This window comes from Echeneis naucrates, chromosome 6 (assembly GCF_900963305.1).
Source record: "Echeneis naucrates chromosome 6, fEcheNa1.1, whole genome shotgun sequence".
Lineage (NCBI taxonomy): Eukaryota > Metazoa > Chordata > Actinopteri > Carangiformes > Echeneidae > Echeneis > Echeneis naucrates.
In genome coordinates this window covers 6,718,238-6,739,224 of record NC_042516.1, presented here as the reverse complement: position 1 = coordinate 6,739,224, position 20,987 = coordinate 6,718,238, and positions in this window count along the sequence as shown.

The window sequence follows — 20,987 nt, the reverse complement described above, 5'->3', positions numbered from 1 at the left end:
AAATTGAGGCTTGCAGCTTCTAATCACCAAAGAGCCACAGTAGCCAAAACCACGGTAAGGTTGTTGGGTGTGGGACACCTCACAGAGTAAAAGTGGATTTTCCGCTTCTCAGGCAGTGGTCTGTGCAATAACCAGGTCAGACAACAGGTCAAACGACACTACACCATCACATCAGCTCCACAGATCTGGTTTCTAGCCAGAGGTATATGCAGCAATTGTGTCCTTTTGTAACTTCTATAGACGCCGCACTGAAAAGCCTCCGAGCCCAGAGGTCAGGGGCCAATGTACTGATGGATTATGGGGTTTGGCCATGCCTGGTGCTGTTGACAGGCTTTATTGGTTGGGAGGATGAGCTTGTAACCCTTTATATAATTATTGTATTAAGACCAGTGTGCCCCTGCCGTGCTGGCACTTGTCCGTGGATCAATGTGGAGATAATTTCAGAAATGAATAGTTAGTATCGATCAGCCCCCTTAGTGATGGCTTATCAGCCTCTCAGACAGATCGCTGCAGATTACTGTGCCATTGTCATTTATGGCCCCTGTCATAGAATTTGTTTTTTGTTTAGTTTTTTTTTTTTTTTTTTAAGACGGCCTGGTTCAAACAAAGACAATTCAATTTGCAGTGGATTTCGCTCTATCTGTTTTATTTTTTTTCATACCTCTCCTCCACTCTCTGGTACACAATAAGCAATAAATCACAATCGTTTGTTTTTTTTATCTCCTCCTTTTTTCTGACACCCCTGCACTGGGCTGGTCTCCAAGGACAGGGGGGAAGAAGGAGGAAGCGGAGGGCGAGCGTCAGCACTTGAACTCTGGCTGAGGGATTGAGTGAGCTTTGGTTCAGACAAACCAATGACCTTCAGGCCTGATGCCTGTAGAGGAGAGAACTTCGCGTTCTTGTTATTTAGTGCTCTTTGTGTGGCTTTAATAAACAACCTATAGAGGCGACGTGGACCTGAGCACTCTTTAAATCTCCCCTGCAGTAAAAACTCAAGCATACAATAATACAGAAGTTATTGCTGAAATGGTGGCCAGAGCAAGCAAACTAGCATTCCGTATGAATGTGGAGCACTGATGTAGGTGTGTTTGTGCCTCTTTGTTTGACCGTGGACTGTGTTTGACCCCCCCCACTGGTGTCATGTTTATACTTTCCCCTCATGCCTTCTAAACTGTGAATGACAAGATGTATCCATCAGTGAGCTGGAGCTCGATTTCAATAGCAGCCCAGACAGAAGGAATCAGTCAGAGAAATGTAATTTACTCACTATTGGTCAGTTTGACCCCCGACCTCAATCACTTGACAGTTGGTTTCTATAGAAACCATTGAAAAAGGACATGAAGGGAGTCAGATAGCATAATTTCAGCTGCTCATCCAACACAACAGCAAAACAAAGGAAAAAAAAAGAAAAAAGATAACTTGGAGCCAGAAAGAGGTAAAGAAAATGCAAGACAAGAGTCAATAAACTGGATTTACACCTCATCAAAGACGCGGGGGATCGTTGTACTGATCATTACATAATTATATCAACACTGCCATTTGTCATAACTGTCAGACAGACTCATTTTTCCACACCGCTGGGAGATTAATTACATCCAATTATTTCAGAAGTGTTCTCATACTAATTAGTCATACAGTTACACAGTGCTAATAGCTCAGGGATCAAAGAAAACAAATGACTATCATACATCATTTCAATTAACCAGCATGATGGATTAATTAATACTCTGTCATTTTAATGCCCTAGGTGGTCGGATATGATGAGGAATGATCAGAGGACGATTTTTGTTCAGTAATGGGGGTGAGACCAAGATCATTTGGGAACAGTTGGCGTTCAAGATATAAATTGCATAAAATTGACCCCATTTTAATAACGTGTAGAGTTCCTGTATTTTAACGCCACGCTTAGTTGACAATTTTTTATTTTTTTTATTAACTGAGAAGGTTTTCCAAGCTGCTGAAACACATGAGAGCAGTCTTACCTTGTCGCAACAGCTCAATACAAGACAGGAAATAGCTGGAGAAAGTGGTGCAGCAAAAAGGAAACCCATCACAACAAGGCTGGGAGCAACTGGATAGGTGTAGGTGTAATAGTTTCACTAGTCATTTTATATGTTTGCTATTTGTTTTCTGTCTCAGGTAGTTATTGTACTGTATCAAATAACATCCTGAGTTTGCTTCATTAAATCAAATCGAACATCATTGGCAATGAAATATAATAGCAACCGAGTCTTGAATGTTATAAGCATAAAAGTTGTTAATTTAAGTACATAATTGCATGATTGCAATGTTGCATATGCAGAATTTGGCCCTTTGTGTGGCATCAAACCAATTGCAGTCCAGTATATAACTTACAAACACAACATGGAAGCATGTTCACTGCCAGGGCTCTTTTCAGTGAAGGGGACATTCACCTTCATCCACTTTATCTGTTTCCGGGTCGCGGCGCTGCTGGAGCCAATCCCAGCTCACATTGGGCGAGGGGCGGGGCACAGCCTGGACAGGTCGCCAGTCCATCACAGGGCCAACACACAAGGACCAACAGAGACAAACAACTACTCACGCTCGCATTCACACCTGCAGACAATTTAGAGTCTGCAGTTAACCTATACATGCATGTCTTTGGACTGCGAGAGGAAACCCGCAGCGCTCCACTTTCTTTCTTTCTTTCAGTCAATATGAAACAGGACCTGTTTGCCGAATGGAGCTCGGGAGTCTTACAGTATACTATCAAAAAGTGCTAATATGCTCATACTGTATATCCCGTGTCTGATTGACCGATGTTCTCATTACAGCCTTTTTAACCAAAACAGCAGAAGCAGGATTAGTTCGTCCATGACAGTTTAGGTCAGCGCTGACCAGCTCTTTGCGTGAGGCCCTCCATCAGTCTCTGCTGCTGAACATTAATCATCAGAAGACAGGACACAGGCCTTTTACTCTGCCTGTCAATGGCTGGATTTTTCTGAGCTCAGGACTTTTTCAACTGAAACCAGCTCAAAGAAAAAAAAAAAGAAAAAAAAAAACAAACTGCCTGATGCGGCAAAACTTTGACGGACTTGTCCATATTCCCTCCAAACAGCGGTTCATACAGAGCTACAAATCTGTCCGGCTGCACCTGAATCCAGAGGAAGCTCTCCCTTCACCTCCTCTCATGCCTTGTTGACCCACAGCGATTGGACGACGCATCTATATTGTTGACCTTGCTAATGAAAGTTTAACATTGATTCCTAAATAGGCCATCGTTGGGTTTTACTGTAGAGTAGACGTGGCGGCTCCCATCCAGCGTTTGATGCTGCAGGCTACAGTTTTCCACTGCCTAATCCAACTCGATATGGCAGACACACTCACTCTTCATTTAAACAAACAAAAGCAGCACATAATGATCAGCCCTGCCATTATGGCCGATTGATTTGATCTGGTCCAGGGCGCCGTGGATTTATTTTCTTTTATGCCCATATAGATGTGTGTCACCACCTCAATATGCATCACAAGCGATGTGTGTGTGTGTGTCTGCGTGTCTGTGTGTGTGTCAGTCCCTATCCAAACAAATGGAGGCAGTTTGGACCAGAGAGCCTTGGGCAATGCTCGTCCTTTAATTGCCATTTACATACTGGGAGAATCATTAATTTCTAATTCCCCTATTATTTGTCACCCTCCACCTTCCCCCTCATCCCACCCCTCTGTCTGATGCTTATGTCAATGTCAGAGTCCGATGGTGTCATCAGACCATGGCCGGATAGACAGCTCTCCATCCCCCATAGTTGTGTTTAAGTTGTCTTTTCTTTAGTTTGTTTACTGTTATGCTTAGTCAGGTAGCGACAAGCAGTGTCATAACAGGTAACACAACCACCACTCTAGGCGAGGATTTCCATTTATTTCTATTTATTTCAAAAAATATACTAACACCAGCCTGTTATTATATATATATATATATATATATATATATATATATATATATATATGCCCCTAAATACTAATATACAAAAACACGATGGCTGATATAGCAGTTTAATTGATGAAGATGAAGTTTAAGATGAAGTTTAGCTGAGTATACTCTGCACCATGCATGAAGGCCCCATGAATTCAAAAACCAAAGGAATGTGAGACGCAGTGTGAATAGCACAGTGCTACAGCCTGAGAAGGTAGAGCAGTTCAGAGGTAGGATCAGGGATGTGTAGGATGGCTTTGGCATCAAAAGGTACTCTGCTTTGCTTGCAATCTTGGTTAAATGCTACTAAAGTAGATACACAGTTTTTCAAGGCCTTCTTTTTTCCAACATTAGCCAGGTGCTCTTAGCCTAGACAGTAGGATATAAATTCTGACTGGTCATTGTGACCGCACAAGTTGTTTTTGCTGGTCATGTCCCATACACTGTCATGTTGAGTTCGCTCAGGTGGATCAACTCCATCGTTCTAATTGTAAAAGATGGTGGCTGTTAAAGGGGCTAAACTTTCCGGTCACAGCCAAAACAAGTACTCCATTTAAGGAATTTGTATTGTAATCAAAGCACAGAACATTAGTTAGACAGCAGCATATCGCTGTAGTAGCAGTTTTACCAATCTGAATATACCCAGAGTGGGGCGTCCATCTGAGTTTATATTTCATGTTCAGTGGTTCTTATTGCATCCCGGCAGTCAGGAGACACTTTGAAAAATGCATGCCCATCAAAATGCTTTTTGTTTATGATTAAGTTGGGGCCATTAGAAACAAATTCCATCACTTAAATTCCAGTCAAAGGGGATTATTGAGCTTTATGATGCAGCCAGTGAAATATCAATAATACTGGATGGGGCTGTTGGGGTTTTGCACACTGCTCTTTTGTTTGGTTGTAAATGAGCTGCATCACATTCAATGACCACAGAAGCCATTAACAATGGACACATTGGATGAGATCCATGATGCAAACATACACACACTGAGCACAAAAGCAGAGGACGCAACACTGGCCGGGTCGGTGAAAAGAAAACATGTAAAGTAATGAATCTACCATCAGTGATTATGAAGCGTACGACAACAATTGAATGAATTTTTCACATATGAAAAGCAAACCCGGAGCATCCATTTCAAACTGAATTTCTGAAGAGATTGTGACCCCTCTTGTATAGATTTTACTAAGCCATGTAAGTGCTTTGCATGTAGACATTCTCCATCGGATCTGTCGTTGGCATCAGAAGCCCAGTAGTTGCAATTACTCGCTGATCATCGCCACAAGCCAGATAATAATTAGAGGTTGACAAAATTCAGGGCCAGGTTGGAGAACTATTGATTTCCCCATGTTCCCTCTTTGGAAGGATCAAGAAAATAAGACATGAAATTTACTGTCTTCATAAAAGTTTTAGTAAATCAGGCCATTGGAAAGGGCTATCGACAGTTTTTTCATTACCATACATAGTGTTCTCTAAAACGTTTTTGATTATTAGCAATAAGAGAGCAGCTTTCTCCTTTGTGTCTTTCATGCACCAATAAATAATGGCTCCTTTGGAATATTTGGAGGTAATTTTAATCACCCAGTCGCACATATAACCTCGGCAAGGTTATAACAGGATTACTTTCCAATTTAACGTCTACAAAGACTGCCCTAAGCCTTCAGCTGAGAAATGCACATATGAAGGTGCGGGAAGGGAAAACAATGCTAAAGCACACTGCTAAAGGCTAAGGGGAAGAACACACGATTATGCTCTGTAACCTTTTCCTTTAACAAAATTTCATCTGATCCATTTCAAGTGTCAAAGATGTCTGAGTAGGAAGAAATTGTCCGTGGGTTGAGTAAAGAGCTGGACGAAAGAATTAGAATTGGCGGAGACGTGAGGAGCAGTTTGTCTGAATTCATGCAGACAAAGTCAAAAGTCGTTGGATTTGAGATGTTGTGCGCAAGAGAGATGTGCAGGTTGAAGCCCAGGGGGTCATTTCCCTTACTCGATGGACAGACTATTAACTTTTTGATTGGCAGCAGGGCTGATGCTGCCTGTTCATCATTGAGTCCTGTCGATTCCTCAGCATCTGGAAACAGCACATAAATTCAAAGGCCCAAGTATGAACAGTGCGCCTCAGCATCCTCTGAAAGAGCTGCATCACACGGCCATAAAGAAAAATAGCAGCATTTCACTGATGCTGATTTCCTCGCTGGCAAATATCCACAGTTATAAATGACTTGGAACCCTGTGCAGTAGAGAAGATGCTGAGCGCTGACAGCCTTTCTCAAAGTAATTTTGCCGTATTGTGTTTGTTTTTCTTTTATATATCTCGCCCTATCTACTGTTGACAAAGGTGAAAGGAAGTCTCAGTCGACTGCACGGGATGATTTCAGCAATTTCTTTAGAAATATGGCGACAGCTGGCCTACAGTAGAATATTTAAGTGATAGAACTTTCTGAACCTTACTCCGGCCCTCACTTTAATTACTTGTTAGTCTTTTTATAGGGGAAGAAAATATGGCTGTCAGGGTTTATGGTGGGGTAGAAAAAAGGGCTGACCTGTTTTATCTGCCCTTGCACACGCATCAGTGTAATGATGACAAAACGGGATGTTAACTAATGATTAGTAGAAATGGTTGCAGTTAATTAGTTGGTCCTTCGTTTATCGTTCCATTTGCACATTTTGGGGAGCAATCGTTATTAATTAGGGCCATCATGCCGAAAGGGGTGAGGTGGAACCCTACAGCCAAGTTAATCAGGCTGCAATGAAAGCTCCATTATCCTGCTCCGTCCCGTTGGCCTGTGATCTATTAGCATTATCTAAAAGCTGCAACAGGATCAACGACAAAGCTGAAAAAATAAATAAAAAATAAATAAATATATATATAAATAAATAAAATAAATAAAAAGGACATAAACAGGGCTTCTTTGATCGGCCCAGTTCTTGGATCACTGGTTATATGGGAAAAGATACTGTGTGGCGTTTTGTGTCGTTGCATAAATCCAGGCAGCTTGTATTGAGTGCACTGGATGTGGTGTTGAGCACGCGTGAGTGTGAGTTTATCTGCAGGGGCATCAGGGCTCTCTTGATACAGCTGGTTTGAATGGGTGAGGGTGAAGTTGAGGGGAAAACGGCCACTTTGGTTAAAGTTCTTAACAGTCCGGTAATCTATGCTCAAAGCAGGATGACAGCAGGATAAGAGCAACAGAACAAACTTCATTTTCTCAATTGAATTTATTATTTAGATTCGAAAGATATGATTATCAATTTTCAACATTTTCCTTAGTATCCCACTAAAAGCTCATTTCTGTGTGACTTCTCTTATGTGTCTCTGCTGCTCATTACTGTGAACCTGTAGTTTTGAGCCTCTCTCCCATATACCATCCGACTTCCAGAAATTCTCACAAGTGCACTAATTGTATGTTGAAAATTCTTCCAAACAGATGCACTTTTATTCCTGAATGACATTTCATAAAAACAACTGTGATGAGCCAATAAACCAGAAGGTTCGGGTCACAGTCACAGACAGTAAAACCAGAAAGTATCAAGAAACAAACAGAGTTTATTGACAGTAAAAAAAAAATATATCGATTGCTATCAGCTCTGACCTTAAAAGTTTATTTCAGTGAGAAAAAGATAATAAGGAAAGTCGTACAAGGAAAATACCACCCCTTGTTTTTTTTTATGTTATAACACATAAAATTACTTGAAAATTTGAATTTCTCCCTCCTTCTTTCTTCTTTCTACCATACCAAGAAGCCTTCAAAGGGCTTCTGCACAGAGGAAAACAAGCATATAATGCCATTATAGTTGTTATCTTAATAGGATTTTCCACTGCAAGTACTGTATAATCTCTACATTACTGCATAAAATGAAATTACATCAACTCATAGCATTATCCTGTCATAGTAATTACCCTAAAAGACCTGGAAATTCTGAGTCGTACTGGTTAGCCAGACGTGTACAGCTGCAGGAATATAAGTAAATGTAAATGCGCTCAAATTCCTCCGGCACAATAAGGTGATTATGCTGAAGTCTCAGTACCATGAAATACTGGGCGCATTCATCACAAATAACCAGGGACTGGTCACCAAATTGTAAAGGAGGAAATCAATGCCCCCCCCCCCCACCTCCACACACACAGTTTATTTCATGCAAATGAGCTTTGAAGGAAACTGATATGGTAAAGGCAAGGTTACAGAAAGAAAGGGAGAAAGGCCAGTGTCCCCTGAAAAATCAATAGAATAAACTTGAGAAATGATTTAGATAGAGCAGATATGAACATTGAAATAAACAAATAACCTTAAAGGAAATCAATCATATAATTTAAAGAGTAAACGGCTTGAACTCGGGTGATCTCCCTCATGGTTTAGACAAATGGAAGATTTTTAATTTCATCATTGATATTGTGCCAGACTTGGAGATTTTGCAGATGGTTGCAACCAGGAGGAGGGGAGAAAAATCAATTGAGTCTAGTTCTGTGGTCTTAAGAGATGTTAGATATTTACAGCATGGAGGTATGGAGCCTTGTATAAATTTACATTTTAAGAGATAAAAGACCTCTGTATTTTATCTTGTTATTGATAATAGAAACTGTCGACTTTTATCCTGTCCCATCTCAGGGAAACCTAGCTGTCTGGTGACTGTGTTTGTGCGTGTGTATGTGCGTTTGACTGAGACAGAGGATGAGAGTGTGTTTGTGTGCATGAGAGGGAAAGGGAGAGAATACGATAGACAGAGGAGTGGTCTGAGGCAATTTCAAGCCTTTATTTTCTTGATACACAAAAGGCAGGCTTTGTGTGCGGTTGTTTTTTTTTTTTTTTTCCCCATCCCGCTTCCACGTCAAGGCAATCGAGGTGGCATAATTGCATCAGAGGTCCAGAAATATAGGGTTGCAATTTAGAGGGAGGATGAGAAGAAGGGGAAGAAGAGGAGAATGAGAAAAGAGAGGGAGTGAGTGTGTGTCTGTGTGTGTTGGGAAGGGCATGAAAGGAATCTCAGACAGGTTCATTTACGGCTGGAACAGGGACAGAGAGGTTAAGACATTGTGACAAGAGACAAAGTAAATGTATATGTAAATACAAGAGGTTGTTATCACTCCTAAAACACTATGCAGCTTTTTCACGCTTTGGAGACCTAAATTATATTTAGGCCACATAAAATCCAATAGTCCAACTGTGACCCACTGCTATGTAAATGGTTCAGGTAATTCTTTAAAACACTGCACTGGTGTCCAAATGGTGGGAGCAAATAACAACAAAGTGTTTACATCATTTGAATGATTTAGGACTACTTGCAGCGATCACCTTAATAGACTCCAGTGTGCTGGCACAGACTTCCAGGTTACAGCTTTGCCTGCCCCATCCCGCTGCATTTCTGCACAGACTTAACAAGAAGCACTTGGAAAAAGACCAGATGAAATATGTCATTTGACTTCTCTCTTTCAGATGTCCAGCTTTGTGTAATCGAGATAACCACAATCTGATTGTAAAATCTGCTTATGTGCACCTCAGGTGTTGTGATAAGGTTTAGTGCACATTAATTGGTATTCAGCTGCGAGGCACATAGCCAGGTAATGCTTTTTCCAAGATAAATGCACCACATGGCTATATTTTTGTATCGTGGGAGACGCATTGTGGAAATGTTGCTGCGCCAGATTGACAAAACACAAAGCAGAGCAGATTCTCTTAAAGAAGATACACAATCAAATTTACAATTTAAAGCGTTGTTATTTCATATTTTTACTTTATGTATAATCTTCCAGCTCCTTGTTTTGGTGCTTAATCGCTTTGACTGCGCTCGAGCCTTACAGTCGGCCTCTCGCTTATATACCTCGTGACAGCGCAGACTGGAAGGAAAAATACAGAGAAAAGGTTTGTTGATAGTGATGTTAACATCATACAGTACCATGACATAGAGCTGACACTGTCTTTGGAAGCCATTTTAGCAGCGGTGCGTGGTGACATAGCAGAGCGCCGTTTATTGACATGTTGTGTCAAAAAATGAATTGATGAGATGACTGTATATTCAGGAAAAGTGAAATATTGGAGTAGTTTGTAAACCCTTTGTCGATAAACTTGACAGCAGCATCAATGCAGCAGACACACAGCCAGTGAAAAAAAACACGTGTGTGTGTCCGCAGCAGATGAGCGATGGCAACTGCGACCCACACAGGTAGCGTGCTTTTAGTGTAGTATTTTAGTGTATAATGTAGAATTTAAAATCGACCCGCTACATTCATCATTTCCCTTTTCCCTCCTCTGATCTATGTGCTCTGTTATTTCAGGCCCTTACAACTGGTGATCATGAGACTGTGCTGACTGGGCAAAATCAGCTTGAAATCTAACAACAGACATACTTTTGACACATTTAAGATGAACAACGGAATGCTGCCACAGATTTATGAAAAGCTGACTTGACAGGTGTTTTGTTATCACTATCGGAATCAAAGACTTATTAACAGCTCTATCTCAGAGGCAGACTCGTTTGGTTTGCCACCAGATTGCCTTTTCTTTTCTTTTCTTTTTTTTTCTGCTGTTAAAAGCGGTGTATCCAGCCACCCCTTGTCCACTTTAATTTTTAATTACCATCTTCCACTCACCTTTGTTATAGTCATGACACGCTCGTGTTAAGCCGTGTACAGCAGCCAGGCAGGCAGGCGGGCAGGCAGGCGGGAGAGAGGGGGGAGTCGGGGGGATGAGGAGGAGGACTACACTTGTTCCTCTGAACAGGGCTGGATTCGCTTCTCTAATTATGCAGGCAGACGTGCTCTGGGGTGAACTCTGGTACCAACATGCTGCCTCTGACATGAGATCAGGGCCCCAGGGCCACTGACAAGGCCCACTGGAAGGTGGTGGGAGGTGGGGGGGGGGGGATTCAGAGAGACAGCTGAGGATGAAAAAGAGAAGCTGCACAACAATGAATAAGAGGGGGCAACAGAAACTGTAGAAATTAACACCTGTGGTCATTTTATTTTCTGCCCTTTGGTAGCGTAGAGAGGCAGAGGGCAGCAGGCTACCTTAAGGGTGAAGTTTGTTGGTAGGTGTTTCTTGATGCCTTTGAGTTTGAATTTTAAAAGTCAAATACTGACACGTCAGCTCCTCAGAATCCTTGTTTTTTAAGAGTGTGGGATTTTTTTCTTTGCCGCCCTTTCAATCTAAACACAAACTAAAGCATGAAGGACAACAAAATGTGTGTTCATTATTCATACGGATGCGTGATTGATGTGAGGCCCCCTTTGCACGGACAATATACATGAGGTCATTTGTATATTGTTGAGCTGAGAGTATAATCAAGCATGTGAATTAACACATCTTGCTAAGCATGTATAATTGATATGAATTGATCCATGTCTGCGCTCCACAAACCTTCTATTGCAATGTGTGTGAGTGCAAAGCCAGTGGAGTTCGGTACAGAGAGAGAGAGAGAGAGAGAGAGAGAGAGAGAGAGAGAGAGTCAGGAATGAGGTGCCATTAGTGCCAGCCGGTTTGACAGAGACAGTAATTGATGGGTCAGCATGTTTCAGAGCAGACTGCTAACGCTTTGTTAATTGTCATAAGAAGTTCAAATTGATTGGGGCCTCTGCATTAGTGCATACAGTGCAATTGATTAATGTTTTGTTCTGAAATGAATGCAAGTAATGCAGGGTCGGTGTGTGGCACTTTATTTATCTAATTCATTAATGCAAGCCTCGGGACAGGAATGATGCCAGTGGCTGGGGGCGTAAGAGAGTGAGGAGAGAGAGAAAGGAAGTCGTGTTATGACACAGCAGTCTGGGTTAGTGTGACGCTAAGATGTGAGGCAGCGCAGCTACAGTGGTATTAAGTTGCGGCGCACCAACTTAGTGCACAGCGCAGATGTAATTACAGTCCATCTGCATGTGTAGATAGACAGAAGGGGGAGCAGAAAGAGTAACATCACATCATGCAGATGACATATTATCCTGATTTTATTCCATTTAGACTTCAATCGTTTGGATAAATGCTTCGCTGAATATCACGCATTCTCACTTTACCTACTGAGTCAAAGCTCGTCGTCTGATTGCGCTCACCAGAGCTTTGTGCAAGTCTTTCTCTGCGAGTAGATCTAATCGCAATCAGGTCACTCAGTGAGCTTGTGCCACTGTAGCATTGCATGAATCTTAGCAGTTCTTAAAAACCTCACATTTACGTGGATTTATGTGTCGTTGTGATAAATTGCACTCCGCTCATTGTCATAAACACTGAGTCGAATGGAGCCACCACCGCTGCTCCACCTTGTTAGTGCATTATTAAATGCATTGGCGGATGAGAGTAGCTGTCATAACAACTTGATCTCACAATGAATTATGAGATCGGAAGGTTGGGGGGGAGCGTACTTCACCATGGGCCTGTGTCTCTGGAATGTAGAGTCCTGCACATATCGACTACAGTGATTGAGATGAAGTGCTGTTATATGCTAAACACAAGGGGAGCAGAAGAGGAGATGCACACGGTGCCTCTTCGGCCCCTTAATTATTCCAGCTCTCTGCAACAGCTGTGGAATTTTTCAGTTTAAGAGACGAAGCGAAGGACAGTGGGGTGTGCTGTGAGGTAAATACTGGTTGTATTTAACAATGTAGCTGAGAAGTTTAAAACGCAATCAACTCTGAATATTCGCAAGGAGAGCAAGAAATCAAGAAATTCACCCTTAAAATAGAAAAGTGGGCCACAGTTGTATTTGCACATCTTGCGTGTCCAAGAAAATGACAGAGGGACAGAGAGAGAAAGACAATGAAAATTGGACACACACACACACACGCGCACACAACTTCATACAAAAATACTGACAAAACAGCTTATACCATTAACAGGATTACAACCGAAACAGTAAAGAGATGTTGCAGCGGCATAAACATAAGCTTGCCAACATGGCCGTGGCAGGAGAACAGCTGGAGGGAGAGCAGCCATTTAACCTCTTCAAAAGTGAGACGATGTGATTTCCATGCTTTCAGCCTTTTTTTTAGCCAATATAAATTGATTTTTTTTTTATTTACTGATGCATTTTTTACAGAGATCAACTAGCACTCAATTCAATTTAGAGACATGACTTTTAGGTTTATGTTAGATTGAAAAAAATATGTCAGTATTTTTAATACCTCTGGGCATCGGGCCAATCACCATAAAGCGCCACAGTCCTCCATGTAAAGCACTGTACGATCACAGCGGGGATTAAAGAGGGATGGAGACAGCAGACAGTAGCTCAGTGACAAAGTGTAACGCAATTAAAACAATAAAGTCCCGCAAATGAACATGTCACTGTGGAATCTTATCAATTAGATATCAAAGTGGAGGCCCCCTCTGAGGTGTTTCCACCTATTCTTCCTGTCGCGCAACACCGTAATAACTCCCCCTTGCCCATCGGGTGGGAACCTATTTGTATGCGTCTGTGTTTCCTCCTTGCACAGCGGCATGGTCAGACGCTCTATTAATCTTTCTATATGAACAGTTACTGGTGCTGATGAAATTGGGCCCAATGAGGCGAGCCTCCAGTGGCCGGGATAGGCCCCATTCATCTTGATTTGATTCGCGCGCTGACACCAGAGCACTCCGATGACAGAGGTTAAGTCAGTGAGTGGCCGTTGCCTTCTCTTTTGCTCCTTCCACCTTTAACAATCCACCGCCGGTAGAAATGAGAGGTGGGAGAAGGCAGGGGGTGTCTCATGTCGATTTTATGGGGGCACAAACTGGAACATCCGATAACTCCCACACGCCTGATTTCACCCCCTGTCACCAGCCGGCACATCTCAAGCAAATATATACAGCAGCGGCACTTCTCCTTGATAGTGTGTGACTTCAACAGATCAGAGATAGATGGGGGAATAGAATCAGCAGCCTGACAAGCAGCACCTTCTCTCATTCAGCAATTTCACAGTGTCATTTCGAGATTATTTCATTACTTGCCATGATCCATGACTGAAACTCATTTTGGCCCTGAGTGCTCAAGGAAAATGTGTGACATGCAGCGGCAAACAAGTGAGAGGTGGTAAGTGTGAGAAGAAAAAAAAAAAAAACAAACAAAAAACAGTAACTTACTATTGAGTCATTTAAATAATTAAACTTCAACTCCAAATATTCACAGGGAAACTTTGGGTCGTCACTGGATACTTTGTGTGCAGGGACTGTGTTTTTCTTGGACAGAAATGGTTTTGTCTTGTGGTGCGGCTGTTTATTTGTGAACTGCAATGCATGTTTAAGTAATTAGCCCTGTCGCAGGGGCCAGCTAGTGATACCAAATTGTCTGTTTCCATGCTTCATCAGCCACAGAGACGGCCCATCCAGCCAGGACTATGATGTCAGTCAGGAAGCAGTCCAAAGGCCTGTAGCGGCTTGTAGTGCTTTGCCCTGCAGCACCTCTCTTCTGCAAGGTGCCTCTCAGGTTACAGAAGGATTCCAGGCAGAGGATCCCAGGCAGGAAGTATCGCAACATTAGCTCCATTACATTAATTAAGAATGTTTAATTTCTAAAATGGAGCATGAGACGGAGACGTGACTCCCAGCTTGCCATTTCCGTGCTATCTTTAAATAAAAAGAAGAAAAAAGAAAAAAGGCAAACCTACTTAATGGTCTGGCATGCACAGAGGCAACACGATACCGAGCTCATTTTCAGTGCATGCGACGTATTGGCACTTTATGAAAACTAGCTGCTCACGGTGAAGTGCATGAATGATGAGGTTGGCTTTTTGAAATAGGAGCCACCACTGAGATCACATGCGCGCACACACACACACACACACACTTGTGCACACAAAGAAGAAGATTACACATAATCTGCAGAATTGCGAGTGTTGACATACAATGAACCTTTATTGCTATTCACCCTTTTATGCAAGCATAATCACCCAGTGGTGTTGTACAGGATGCATTCAGGTACACAAGAGCTACTTGTTAAGAGGCTTTGTCAGTGCAGCTAAATTCGTCCTTTACAAAACCCAGAATGCTAATTGTTCCTCGTCCATCATACTGCTTTTCATCTTTTTGAACGGGATGAGAGATTGCCACCAGTGACTCCACTGTTACCTTGTCAAATGCCAGAACACACATACTGTGACAATATGTCAATATGTGCATACATGCACCACTGGCATTGGTACCTCCCAATTGGATTGGACTGTAAACCGCTTAGACATGGAGAGCTTAGCCGTCTCCATTGCCTCCCTTTCCTAAGACAGTATTTTGGCTGTCCTAAATATACAGTATGAAATAGGGATTTCCGAGGAAAAATTCAAACCAAAAATATGGAAAATACATTTGTGTATCCAGCAGCATTAACATGGCTTATAAGGAAAAAAAAAAATCCGTGGATAGTGTTGATCTTAGCAAAATAGCTATTAGTGATTAAAGTTATCCCACAAAACTTTTCATGTAAGAACATAAAACTGTCACAAACACTGATGAATGAGAGGTCATAATCTCATAACCATATGGTGAAAACTCAATTTAAATGGCTCAAGGATTGTGTGTTATGCTGGGAATTGTGAGAAGTGGTTTAGCAGAGCAGTGCAGCATCTTTCTGTCTTTCTTAATTCGACTATGGTTTTTGTTAAGCTCTTTTAGTGCTGTTTTCCACCATGACTTCTCTTGATATCGCCTCTCTCTTTCTCTTTGGGGCTGTTAAAGGTGCTCTGAAAAAGTTTTTCTCTGCCACCGAATCTGGTCTCTTACCTGATGCAGGTGGAGGCTTTGGTCACCATTGTCTTATCAATTCAAGAGGTCTTAAAACACCCTCCGAGCTTTGCCACTATAAGTCTTGATCAGAAATGAAAGGAGGGGATAGCACATTAGTATGTTAACGTCAGGAGAATTGCTTTGTAATATTAGCAACATTTACAAATAGCTCCTTTGAGGGCCAACCACATTTTGGATCTATTATTTTTATTTTTTCCTGTTTCGGCTTTTCCCTATTTGGGATAGCCACAGCAAGTCAGCTTTTTGCAACTTACATGATTGATTTGGCTACAGTTTTATGTCGGATACCCTTACTGATGCAACCCTTCCATTTTTCTGGGCTTGGGACCGGTACAAGAGTCCCACAAGTGGATGCCTTGTGGCTGGAGTTCCTTGTCGGGGAATCAAACCCCGGTCTTTCGCATACCACCTGAGTATGCTCACCCTACATTAACGAGGCATTTTGGATCTACTATAATTATCAAAATCAAGTGAAGTCAGGCCAGGCCTTAGTGCCCTGTATTTGAGTCTCTTTTTTTGAACAAAGGGTTTTGTATTAGTTAGATTTTCTGCAAGCTTGTTTTGCACTCTAATTTGTATAGTTACAAAATGTCCTGTCCCAGGTTAATACACATAAACATAAGCTATTTGAAATAATTTCCAAAATATATGAATTAAAGATCAATGTTATAATTGTTATGACAAGGACAACCCCTACAGATTTTTTTCTCCATCTTAAATATCAGATAAAAGAATCCAGCGGTTCACAAGGTGTGACATTTTTGATTATCCGTTCACATAAATGAAATCTTAATGGCCAAATGTCTCAGAGGCTGAGAACTGTAACGGGCGCGAGAACGGACCCAAGAACAGCACAAACCTAGACCGGAACAGTTCAGAATTTTATTGACAATGTTCAAGAGTCCAAACAGGCAACAATCAGAAAGCCTGGTTGGCGAGCACAGCCCAAGTTCTGAATGGGGAAGGAGGCTCCGGAGAGGGAGTCCAGGCAGACAGTGAGCAGGCAGATGCAAAGTCCAAAGACATAACGCAGGTCAGGTTACCGGGGCAGAGACGAGGTAAGAGGCAGAAGGCAGGTCAGACACCAGGAGATTCATCGGGAAAAAAGTGCTGGAAAGTAGTGCATGCAGTAGTGTGGAGGAGCTGGTTAAGAGGAGGCTGGGTGATTGGACCCAGTCGGGAGGAAAAGGTGAGCCTGATGATCTTGATGAGGAGAGTTAGGCAGGCAGGTAGAGCAGGGAGGTTGAGAGGAAAACCAGGTGTGAACTTTGATAGAGAGCACTGCTTTTTACTGTCTGAATCGAAAGGACTAAAACAAGAGTCTTAACATCCCAAAGGAAAGGTTCGGATTTAGTTTGTGGACCATTTGTCTTGTGATCGCTTATCAAAAAAGTTATACTCCAACTGAAATGGCAGCTACCCCTTTCATGCAGCCCACCAGGGAATGCTTTTTTCTTTTCATTTTTTAATATATCACGCTGTCACATAAATCAGTTTGTTGTGGGCAAACAAAATGTTCAAATAATTGGTCCCTGTAACACATAATCTGCAGTTTTAAAGCATGTGCTCATTTTCCAAAATGTTATGAGATGGTTTTGGTCGCGGTGCTTGCAGTGACACGTTGTGGCCGTAGGGAAGTGATTTGTCTGTTTATGTCTGTGTTGTGATGTGGCATCAGGACCTGGATGGGCTTTGGTAAGGAAATGTGTGTTGGGCGGGGGGGGGGGGACCTGGCCCTCTGAGGTTTGGCTGCTCTGACTGCACTGGGCCAGATGGGGATAATGGCATGTCATTCTGTCAGCTCCTTGGCTGATTAGGGAGTGTTTGTTATTTATTGATTGTCTTTCATGGCGAATTATCTATGCACAGGTCAGTGCCAGCATTTTATTCCTGGAGCTCTGATGGCTGGCTATTCCCCTCCTCACACAAAATCAATGGGTACAAATAAAATGGAATTTTTAAAATGGGGGGAAATTAGCAAACATCTCAGCATGGCCGCTGTCACGCATATGTTAGTGGTGATCACACGCAGCCTGACATGAGCCCTGTGTTTCCATGAAAGTGCACTCTCAACAAGTATTCAGTTTTAACAGCAGCCATGTATCATCCTCCTCCAGTCTTGTCTGCACCTCTTCACCCCTAATCAAGATGCCAGCATCTGCTATCTGCAAGTGCCACATTTTGATCATATGCGTTATTCGTATAGCAGCATCCTGGCTAGTTGTATTTGTGTGATGTTGTTGCACACTAACACGTTTTCTGGTTGTGACATCTGTTTTTGTACGACTTAGTGAGGAAATTGTATTGAAAAAAAAAAAAGAATGGGTACACAGAATTGGTGCAGAAAATTGTCTATCTGAAACTCTCTCTGCTCTAAATGATTGTGATTGACTATAACAAGTATTTTTTTTTTTATATATATATAATTCACCTGGAGTGCCGCTGGGCACTGGTCTTATTTGTTGAGCTCTGCTGAGGGCAAGTTTTATTCACAGGTCCAGCTTTTTCACTCAGTATATGTGAAGGGCCTATTTGGCAAAGATAATGTTTAATTACTGAGTGTTGGCTTCCTGTAACTGTGTCCTTGAGATCAGTTTCAATTTGAATGGAGCTGTAGGTTTAGCATGCTACCATTCTAACATTAGCTTTGGCAAATGTGCTTAGTTTTACAGATATTTAACAAAGGTATTGACCAGAAAGATCTTGGAGTTGAATGTTAAAGTGTTAATATTGTCTGCTGAACTGTATCATTTTTCATTCTGTGATTTCTAGTTGATGGATTTATCATGAAATGACTGTAATGTACTCTTACTTGTTTTGTTGTGGACTGACCCGTGAGATGCATCAGGCCCTACTTTGGTCACCACTGACTTCAAGAATGACGTCATGGCACATTCAGAGCAATGATTATTGCCCTGACATTGCAATATACAATCCCAGTCTTCATTTAACTAGTTCATTTCTCATTGACTGAGTACAACTACTATTTATGGTGCAAGAGAGTCAACAGCTGTCACGGCTGCCTCTTCTTACACACACACACCCATTCTCTCCCTCTTGCTGCCTTTCTGTGTTGTTGGTGATGTTTTTGTGCTTGAGATGGATGCAGCCCTCTTTATTAGATAGCATCAGTCTTTTGTCAGGCGACTAGAATTGCACAGTGGTGGCTGTCTGCGCCGCTGGACTGGATTTTGCCTCAGCCCTCTGAGGCCGATCGCTCAGAGGCTTTTTGTTTAACCTGGCGGCCATGTGATGGGGCCCACTTGGCCTCGTCATCCCTAACATAAAAGGCGTTGGTGTCGGGCCTTCTTCTCAGACCAAGCGGCTGTCCGAGCCGCATTGACTTTCTGTCAGCGCCTGCCCGCTTATTGTTTGTGAGTTTGATTAAAAAAGAAAAAAAAAAAGAAAAAAGAAAAAGGAAGACGAAAAATGCAATTACTCAAGTTGGAGGAAACCGAATGCAGACCTCATAGAGATAATCACAGACTAATGTGACATTCTTCCATCACCACAGCAACCAGGGAAAAGCCTCTGAGCAGCAGAAAAGAAGTAAGGGAGAAATAACTAGAAAAACACTGCTGTGCCGTACAGGCAGATACCACATCTTCCGTAAAGTGTTTCTTGGATCCCCTTCACTTCTGTAGAAGTGTAATGGCTTGTTGTGCACAAATGGATTTTTATGAAGCATCACAGCTGCATCTGTTCCCCTTTGCATTCATTAAACTAGCTGAGGCTACAGCATTTCAGGCTACATCTGGACACGAAGACATGCTAATACCACATGACTGATGGTCACACAGAGATACAGCCACAGCTCCCCCTCTCTTACTGGAGACAAAGTAAAAATCAGCATCCTTCAATTTAATTTTGGAATATCCAAATAAAAGGAGAGCGATCACCAAAAATGGGCTGGAAAATGGAAAAAGAAGAAGGAAAAAAAAAAAAAAGGAAACGAACTAAAACATGTGTTACTCACACAGACACACATTCACTCACACACCAAGTTAGTGACTGCGGGTGGTATATCTGTGCTTGGTGCGTCTCTTAATTTCTGCAGAGTAAACAGTTTCCAGATGTAAGCGTTTCCTGCTGGCCCCGCCCAGTCCAGATGCCCAGTCTGCCAGCAGATCTGCCTCAAATTGGGCACATTTGAGCAATCATTTAGTTCCCATCTTCCTGAAGGGGAACTTTTATTAATAAAGCCCTTTTCATCTCTGTATCTTTGATTAGGATGGGTGGAGCTGGGGGGTGGGGTGGGAGGGGATAATGGCTTAGTCATGTCAAAGCAGGGTGGGGGTGGGAAAAGCGGATCACTGTATTAGGAGCGAAGATGTGCTGGGGGGATGGAGGTGTTGTTGTGTTTTGAACGTGTGTTACAGTACAGTGGAAGGAAACCGGTCATAGGAAAGAAAAAGGACATCCTCTGGCGTAAGTGGTTCCAGGTTATCCCACCCCCATACTTAGTCGAGCACGCTGCCTCTCAGCCACAAACTCAAGAAACTCCTACGAGGCTTTAAATCAGCTATACACCACGGCCTCTTTGTCAAGCTCGAGGTTTCTAATTATATTTTTGGCGGTTTTGTAAACAAGGCCATAGGATGAAATAGGGATGTCACACTGTGTGACAGTGTCTTTCAATTATCCAACTCATAGTGAATTGTGTACTCCTTAAGTCATTAAGTAAAGTTAAATTATGCAGTAATAGTGATGCATTATAAGCACATTTAGATCTTCAGTTGTTGAACAGGAGGCGAATAGCAGTCAACATGAGAAACAACATTTCCCATTATGTCTCCTGATATGACCAATTCATCATTTGAGGAACACAATGTCTGAGTATCTAGAATTTTTCACAACCTCCAGTTAAAGGGGTAAATTCACCCAATCAATTTTTTATTTCCTTGTATTTTCTTATTTAATATTGTCTAATTTGTAACACTGTCTCTGAAAACACAAAATGATAAAGATGAATGAATTGTACGATTTCTCAAACCATATTTAGATAATTTAAGTAAAGCTACTACTAGAGTGAGAGGTTGTTTTTTTTTTTTTTTTTTTTTTCTTACCAAATGTACAAACAAAAGAAAAAGTATCAAAAATAATATTACCAATGTAAGGAGATGAGGTGGATGTGGTTGAGGTGAGTGGATGCAGTCTGATGAAGATACCAAACTATCTATTATTGTCAGTAGAAATAGTGAGCTACCCAACTGTTACGAAAATCTGCAGACGTAAAACCAAGGCACAACCAAATAGTCCGACAGACTGTTTAATATCTAAATATCACCAGATAATTTGCATACCATCGACTAGTTAAGTCAAGTCAGAGATCAAGTATTTTCCAACCTCAAGTGAACCAGTAAACAAT